This window comes from Solanum lycopersicum, chromosome 3, assembly GCF_036512215.1.
Source record: "Solanum lycopersicum chromosome 3, SLM_r2.1".
NCBI lineage: Eukaryota > Viridiplantae > Streptophyta > Magnoliopsida > Solanales > Solanaceae > Solanum > Solanum lycopersicum.
The window spans coordinates 27,791,149-27,800,017 of NC_090802.1; positions in this window are offsets into that span (position 1 = coordinate 27,791,149).

Below are 8,869 nucleotides of genomic sequence, written 5' to 3' on the forward strand. Positions count from 1 at the left end.
CATACCCTAGAGGATATGGCACTAACGAAGTGCAACCGGCATACTTGACCTCTCGGAGGTCTTGTACAATCGCTTCCATATCGTTCATCGCATATAAATATATTAAAAGTAGTGCGGAATTAAAATTTTTATAAGTCTTTCAAATATTATTCATATAAAACTCATAGGAAATACTAAGTCTCATTTCATCCATTCTTAGACACAAGAATACATTGATACACGACCCCTACTCAATAGAAATAAGTACTACTAAGTCTATTACAATACTCTTATAAAAGAAATAAAAGATATGTATTCCCTTGAGTCAAATGAGGACATACTTCAACTTGCTTGAAAAATATTCTAATCAAAGCTTAGCTCTTCAAAAGCACCTTCACCTATGAGTAACTTTAGAGATATATAAAAGCATGGAATTAGTACAAACACATGTACTAAGCATGACATAATGCATAAAATCATTAAATCATACATCTATTGTAAATATGCATCTTTTTTACTTAAATATCATATTATTAGCATAAGATCAACATTTAATACCTTAGAAATACATAAGTATATAACATTAGTACATTTTGAGGAAATCTTATATTTAAGTATATCACTATACAGTGAAGTTTCTTAGTTTCACCATAGAAACTTCATAGCATGCAGTTCCATCACTAAAAACCATCCTATGACTGAATTAAGAAAGACAAAGAGAGACACCCATACACCTTCTCTAGGAACACCTAAATGATCACTAACACCACTATAATGAGATACACAAACTTACAATACATTATTATACACATGAACATAATATCCTCCTACCGAAGGTGATTCTATGGTTCACTTGAGTGAGTTGTAAAGTCAAATCCCACACATTCCCTTACACACACACACTACACAAATCCTTTAGATTACGAAGAATAAGATCATTCTCACTTAATACAACAACATATAGATAATATGACATTATGTTTCAATATCCTATCAAAAGACTTACATAAGTAAATCAAGAAGATAACGGCCATAATTGACCTCTTCAAAATTACCTAAATAAAATTTAAGACTACCTGACTTATATCATGTCCACATAATCAACCATCTTCCTTAACTAGATTAATTCTTAAGACTTATCTAGTTAAGATACGAAGTGACCATTTCTATGCCTCCTTCACACCTTAATTAGATAACCTTTAACTACTTTTGATAAGTACTTATTCATTTAACATGTTTTATTAACATAAGTCATTACATTCATTAGTTCATTTAAGACACATTCATGACATAAGGACATTCAAGTGATCGTCTTATATAGGACCTAGTGACACACACTAACATCTTTGAAGTCTATTGTGCCATATCTAGATAGTGTCCCATAGCAACACTTAAACTTTATAGCACTTCTTTAATGCTAGTAGGTATACCATATTATGAGAATAGACAATAATAGACATAGACCATGATAGCTAAATATCGAATCCAGAGTTATAACCTACTTCGATAAGGGTGTTCTACATGCCAATGGTAGATGTGGACACATCCTATGTAGGCATGTGGTTAAGGAATATAAAGTCTTTTATGTACTCTAGTCTTATTCTCAAGTAGAGTTACGCTGTACTCAAGTCTTTTTCTCAAGTAGGGTTACTTCCCATAACATAATCACTTGGTTGTAGCCTTCGTTCTCATAGATTAATTTACATTAAAGGATCACATGAAGTGATTCCTTATCTAGTTCATAACCCTTTAACGTTCACCTTACCAAAGTTGTCCACTAGGGATACCTTTCAATAGTGACTAAGATACCTCATTCTGACTTTCCTAAGGATTATATGATGTCCTTCCAGCCAATCAACCCTAAGTTTCATTACATGAAGGATGCCATTATGGCTTTCGACTCCAAGTTCATAACATTACCTTATACTAGGTGTAAGGTTCCACGTGCATGACCTTCTTAACATCAATAAATGTCTCACATGTCATTCGTTCATGCATAACAAGGGTACACTAAGCTTACCTAATCAAGACATCTCATATTCACATATCATTTATATATGTATCAAGTAAGGGACACAAGTCTACCAAAACAAGACACCACATACTTGACATTATTACATATAGCATATCATTCTTTGATTCACTTAAGAATGCCCCTTATAATCTTTAAGTCATCCTATGTGTTACCATAACATCATAAATATAACAATTATAGACTCATATAGTCAAGTAGGAACCATCATGCATCAACCCTATGACTACACACATAAACCCATTGTGATAGTCTAATCATGATAACCTAACAACGTAAATAGAAGAAAACATAATTTCTCATTACTACAATATAAGTAGATATGCTCATAATTCACATAATCAACTACAAAAATCATCATAATACATCAACTAGTGCCAACAAGGCCATGATCATCAAAATACATAAAGTAACGTCGACAAGGCCACATCAATTGCAAGTAAGGCAAATAGAAACCACCATCTTCATTGGACCATAGTAATCATAACATAATTCAAGTCTAATTAATATAAAATAAATAGAACTAGGGAACCTTACCACCAATCTATTCTCTCCACTTCAATCCATATCTAAATCATCCAATTCAATACCATATATCCCTTACACATGGCCATGAGCGTCAATTCAATGCATAATCTATAATCCTCTATAAATCTAGGTCAATAAAATATAGATTTAGAAAGATAATTCAACCTAGGAAAAAATTGAATACAATTATTATATCATTCAATAGCCCATACAAAACTACACTAGAATTCATAAGCATTAAGACAATATAACTTAACACTTAAAGTAGTCAAAAACTAGTTTTCATCAATTGCATGGGTTCATAGGTAAATTGAGTTAAAATAATCATATTAACAACAATTCAATTAATATTCAATGCTTTAAATCCATTAACACAAGAAGCCATGGATAGATTTCAATTTAGAAACCTCATATTTTAATTTACCTTTTAAAATCAGTTCAAGATTGGCTTCTTGATGAATAGAGTTTCAAGGATAAAAACCCATAAATTATTGATTATAGTCAACCAATTTAATAAAGTCTAACCACTAAAATATCCAATCAAAGATCTTCCTTGAGTTTTGGCTTCAATGGAGTTGTAGAGAGTTTCTTAGGGATTTTGGGTTTTGATTTTTGAAGAATAAATTCATCTAGGTATTTAAGATTTCTAAACATGAATAAAATACCCAAAAAACCATTAGGAAACTGCCAAAAATCTTATTTAGGCGTGAGTGAAATTACCACTTCACCCTAACATTACAGAAACCTGCAGAGGAACCAGTACCATCGACGACTGGGTAGTCGACGGACAGTTTGTCCACAAACAGACCGTCGTGTACTCTCGTTGTTTTGTTCAGAAAGTTGAATCTGGGAGCTTGATATCCCTATGCTAATTATTGACCAATGACACCCATCGACGGGGCATCGTGGGCTCACTAGCTGTCTTTTGCCTTTGTCTTTTGGGGCTAGGTCTAGGCAGCCTTCACTTAATGAAAGGGTTTTTCCTCAAGGGACCTTGTACAGTCCTTCAGAATGTTTTCCCAGACGTTTTAAACCCAAATATGCTCGTATACGAGATTAGGAGATCCCACATGAATTTTATCTAAAATGAACACATAAAACTCGTTGAGACATGCAAAGATATACAAGGTCATTTGAAAGCAAACCTTTCGAAGGTCATGGACGTTCTTGGACGTTTGACCTCAAAACTTCATGAAATTTGGCTTAGTGCCTATAAACACTATAAAACTCATATGAGAACCTCATAATATCATTAAACACACATATAGGAATATAACAACACATGAAGAACATAAATGACTTAGTCATCGAACGTCTTAGTCATCCATTTACATTGCATTTCCAAATCACCTAAAACTCTGGACTTTTCCTAAAAACAACATTATAGAAAAATTTAACTTAGACCCCTGATGACAAAAATGTTAGGCTCTATCTTCACCTAAGTTATTTTCGAGGTATTACATTCGCCCCTACTTGGAAAACACTCATCCTCGAATGACACTTACCGCTCTCCGAACACTTTCAAGAATAGATATTAATTTAGAAGCTCATGACCATACCATATAACACATTAAACAACACACAATCATGGATGATCTTATTCAAATAAGATATTTCAAATACGATGAATGAAATAGTTCATAACTACATTAAATGTATACTTGCCATATAATACCAAGTTACACAAATGAATGAAATAGTTCATAACTACATTAAATGTATACTTGCCAAAATGGCATCAATACAATGTCTGAAACAAGTGAGAAAGAAACACTCGTTGAAAATACTCCACTAGCTCATGCCTATATCTAAGCTAGAATATAAAAGATAGGCATCCGTGAAAGCAAGAGGGCCTACCAATGATGGATGAGTGCTCAATGTAAGGATAATTTAAGCGTAGTCTCGTAATGCTCTAGCGTTCACCTGCACCTGCACCTAAAATTAGAGAGTGGTATGGGATTAGTACACACTTGTACTAAGTATGGGTATATGAAAGCACAAATCACGGATATGCATGATTAAGAAGATATCTCCTAACGATATGAGTTATGGAAAGTCAATTTAGTGGATTTGCCAATTTCAAATTAGGAAAGTCATGCCATGAGAGTAACATGCATCATCATACTTATCATTTTGAAAATAACACATAACATATGAAGTATTTCACATAATTCTTTCATATTCCATGAGACATTGGAATCATGGACTTGACATCTGGACTTTCAAAATGAGGGCTCAATATTGGGACCAAAGTGAGCGTTCTTTAGCAAACATAGAGTCTGCTTCATTCATTCATACGTACTTCATTTTCATTCATTTACTAGTGCAATCACTAGTCGTACCTAGGACGTAGTTTAAGAATCTCATTGGGATTGTCGTGCAATAATCAATAATAACCTAGTGTCATTACTTGAGCCTATCTCACCTCTTGATTATCCTATCCTAACAACTTTGGTGTCGTTCATTTAATTATGTGCATTCCTCGAAGCTGACCTTATTCTTTCTTTGAGAACTCTAACCTTAACTGACATACATCATGTGAACATCATGAAATTCAGTGTATAATCCCCACACCAAAAAGAGGTGGAATCACCAGCCAAAGTGAACCAAAACATGCTAGTGTATATAGGGAATCGAACCCTCCAAGATCCCTATATTTGCAATACGTTCAAAGACCAGAAGATATAAGAAGACTCATACCCGGTATTCGAGATAGTCTCTTCTCATGAGAGTTACGTGAACCTCCGCCCTTCCCGAAGGAAGGCATCACCACTCATAGATAGCCTATCGGTACTCAGTATAAAGTTCTATTACATTCAACTCATATATCGTGGAATTTGTTTCTAGCATGAGGACATTATATCTCATTAGATGATTTCTCATCTCATCATTTGTATTAAGTATGCAATAATTTAAACACATTCATTATAGTGTTCATAGAGACTGGTCTATTCATTAGCTTTACACTCTCATAGGTGAGTACGTTTTGGTAACATTTACTTAGGCTCATTTGAGATTACTCTCATCTTTCCCATTAGCCTCTTATCATATTGTCTCCTAATTAATTAACTTTAACACATTTTCTTTTCATAATTACTCATCCTTCACGTGAATGTTCATTTCATCATATGCCAATGAACTTTACTATTACTGTGTTCAACACTCTTACTTAACCCTTCTAGGGTTACATTATTTTATCACATACATCTCACTTACTTTTAAACGTATGCTAGACTTATGAGTCCACAAATACAAGTCATGAGGATTCATTCATAGGTTGTCTAAGTGTTTCATGTTTACCCAAGATTATGTGGTACAAGACTTATGCATCTAATAGATATGGCAAGGTATTGATTTCAACCCTTAGAGGCCTCATTGATTAAATATTTGTTTACGTATGACTATGTGTCAATATGGAATTGGGGAAGGGAACTTGATTTCTAATTCCATGAAAAACATTTGATCTTATTTTAAACTTAATACTTGAATTTTTCAGATTTGGGAGATCCTAGTTTGATTCCCATCAACCCCATAATAGTTTTCTTGTTCTCCTCTCCTTTTTTCGTTTTAAGTCAAGGAGGTTGTGGGTTCAATCCCCCATAAACTCATTATTTTTCTTTTAATTTATCTCTTAACTTTCTCACCTATCCAAGAGGTTGTGGGTTCAATCCCCACTCACCACATTTATTTTTCTCCTATATTGTTCTCCTAACTTTCTCGTCTATTCAAGAGGTTGTGGGTTCAATCCCTACTCAGCACATTTATTTTTCTTCTTTATATTTTTCTCCTCACTCTCACATCTATTAAAGAGGTTGGGGGTTCAATTCTTCAACACATTTAGTTTTCTCCTTTATGTTTATCCTAACTCTCTCATCTATACATCTTAGCCTCTTATCATGTTGTCACTATTTTGATTAGCATCATAGTATAGTGTAATTACTCACCTCATTACGTGACTATTCATTTAATAATCTTACCATTTACTCATGTTCTTACCCAATTTGGATTTCTAATAATTGACTAAGTGTTTCATGACAATCTATGTATATGTTATGTAAGACTTATGAATTTTACACATGCATTCAAGGGACCCAAGTTCAATCCTTAGTAACTGAATTTTATTTCATTTTAATGTGTCTCAAAATTTCATTCAAGGGACCGAAGTTCGAATCCCTTAGGCAACACTTTATTTTTAATTATTTGGAGTGCTAGATTTCTTGGCCAAGAGGATATGAAATCGAATCCCAATAGCCTCAAATTTTATTATTTTATTTTGGTGTGAGATTTATGTATCTCACACCCTTGGCCAACGAGCCAAGGTCGAATAACCCTTCCCTCACTATTTTCTTTTTCTTTTATTTCCATGCTTCTTTCAGCCTGACAATGTTTGAATCCACTCTCTCACACAATTTTCTTTTCTTTTGTTTTAAGTCTTAATATCTTAGTATTAGGACCTTAAGGTCTCCAGTTCCACCCTCAATGGCAGCATATACTTTTCTTCATTTTTTCTAGAGAATAGCCGAAACTATACTCTATTAACATATGCCTTTAATTCACTTTCTTTGAATTTTGATTAGGCGTTTTAACTTAGAGTTTTACTTAAACTTTTAACCAATTCGTTATGGAATTTAAATTTATTTTATTGTTCATGAAAATCACTATTTCATCATCATATATTAATAACACAACAAATGTTTAGAACCCAATGCACCACTTTCTTGAAAATAGTCTGTAATATGCTTCTCATGATAACTAGCATTATTGTGTACATAAAACACACATATAGTCGGACACACATAAATTTATCATTTGGTGTTCAAAATCATCTTATTACACCCAATATAAAATGTTCCTAAGATTGTTTACCATCAAACATACCAACGCATGCATCACTATTACGGAAGATCTAATGACATCGGCATGCAACGTGGACAACCTTAGTTTTTCGATTGTAATACGTAATGAACATTAGAAAACTCTTGGGAAAGGGACAAAGACTGAAGAGAACCCATGCCTGATTTTCACGTTGTTCAACACTTGAAGTTGCTTCCTAAAACCAACCACCAATTCACGTCCACCAACAAATCTTACACCTTACCCGACTTGAATTTTCATTAACTTTTCGTTTTTTCGATTAGCTTGTTCGTTTGTATTTTTTTATGTTCTTCAAGTGTGAAGAACTTTTTTTTGTTTTCGGCTTTGTAAAGTAGAGAGAAAACATGAATTTGAGAGAGAGGCAGACATGAGAAATAGATAGATAGGCGTGAAAGAGAGAAGTGTGAGGTAGTGTCCCCTTAGAACTAGGATTTGTTGGCAAGAATTTTTCAATTTAATAATAATTAAAAATTAATAAATAAAAACTGATTTCCCTTTTTTAAAAAATTCTACATTAATTATTAATTTATTAAATTAATCAACCAATTTAAATAGATCAAATTAAATCATTTCTCCCACCTAGGTTCGAACCCGGGTGGAGCAAGATTTTGCTAAAAGGGAAATTGTGGCCCTTTCTACCCGAAATTCCCATCCACCTTACTAATTAAACAATCAATTATATGTTTAGGGTAATTACGATACTACCCTTAACTTGGAAAAAGACCATTATACCACTAGACCCTCCAAATATAAGATTTTCCCATTTTAAGTCTGGTAAAAACTCGTTCGGGTAAATCTTCATATTCGGGTGCCCTACATGGATGGACCCAACCTTTCCTAGCTCAAAAAAATCACCAAGTTAGTATACTTGGCTAACATAGAGTTTCAGAAGTCTGGTTCTACCCGCATCAATTCGTGTGAATCCGGTCTAATCGTAGGCATTCTAGACACATTAAACATTACTTAGCATATCCATTTTTTTGGTTGTTACAAAAAAAACTTTTAGGCAATTCATGATGGAAACATGCTAATATGCAAGATAAAATAACATAACACATTATACAACATAATCATACCATCATAAAATTTACGATGCAAGAAATCAATGAAATTCAATTTCAACAAGACCCCTAAACGCAATGCACATGCAACATACTTCTATAACTTTCTACTCTCAAACTTGAGTTTAATATAAGAGATGATACAATCAATCAAAACTCATTTAATTACCATACTCCCCACTTAGAAGGAACTAATACTCTAAAGAAACAAGAGAAGTTACCATCATCCTCATCATTATCCTGCTTTGATCTCCTAGCCCGAGTGCATAGAAACGGGTCTTCGCCTTCGGAACATCATCATTTGGAAAATTAGGGGCAACTTAATTGGACTCCCTTCCTTTAGACGGTATTTAGGAAAATTTGTCATTGTATGATCATCTTTCCCACAGCATAA